We start from the raw sequence: 672 nt of genomic DNA, 5'->3' as shown, positions 1-672 counted from the left end.
TTAAAACTATCAACTTTTAAACTCTTCTGGATTAAACATTGGTACATAACACTGCTTTAGCTTGCATGTAGAAAATTGTTAGGGAGTGAAATCAGTTATTGGAAACCCAGACTCCAAAAAGTGTATGCTCTAGAAAGAAGTGGGGAAAATGCACTGTCTAAGCTGGGTCTTTCTTCAGAGAAAGCTGTGTATGAAGATGGATTTGTGGCTGTACATTCATATTTGTCAATATTTTATTTATGCATATTTTTGTTCATTATCTAAATTGTGCACTTAAGCATATTTTTAAGTAATACTATTCTAGTTCAAGAAAGACTTTTTTGATTCTTAAGACTTTATGGTGTGCTTGCTTGGGCATCACATATACTAAAATTGGAAGGATACAGAGAAGATTAACATGGCCCCTGGACAAGATGACAGGCAAATTTGTGAAACATACTGTATTTTTGAATGTACATCAACAGAAAAATGCTTCCCTGGTGGCTCAGACAATAAATAATCTGCCTACAGTGCAGGAGACCTGAGTTTGATCCCTGGGTCAGGAAGATCCCCTGGAGAAGGGAATGGCAACCCACTCCCACTCCAGTACTCTTGCTTGGAGAATTCCATGGACAGAGAAGTGTGGTGGGCTACAATCCATGTGGTTGCAAAAAGTTGGACTTGAATAAGCAC

At 38.1% G+C, this 672-nt stretch overlaps 1 non-coding gene across 1 annotated transcript; it reads left to right on the top strand.

The window, feature by feature from the left end:
- Window positions 1–342: 342 nt before the first annotated feature.
- LOC136165697 (U6 spliceosomal RNA) lies at window positions 343–448 on the top strand. The gene has a single exon (XR_010662699.1). It is a non-coding gene; the product is annotated as a U6 spliceosomal RNA (small nuclear RNA).
- Window positions 449–672: the final 224 nt, after the last annotated feature.

This window comes from Muntiacus reevesi, chromosome 3, assembly GCF_963930625.1.
Source record: "Muntiacus reevesi chromosome 3, mMunRee1.1, whole genome shotgun sequence".
NCBI lineage: Eukaryota > Metazoa > Chordata > Mammalia > Artiodactyla > Cervidae > Muntiacus > Muntiacus reevesi.
The sequence above is the reverse complement of the archived record's forward strand: the minus strand, read 5'-3'. Positions and strand labels throughout refer to the sequence as shown.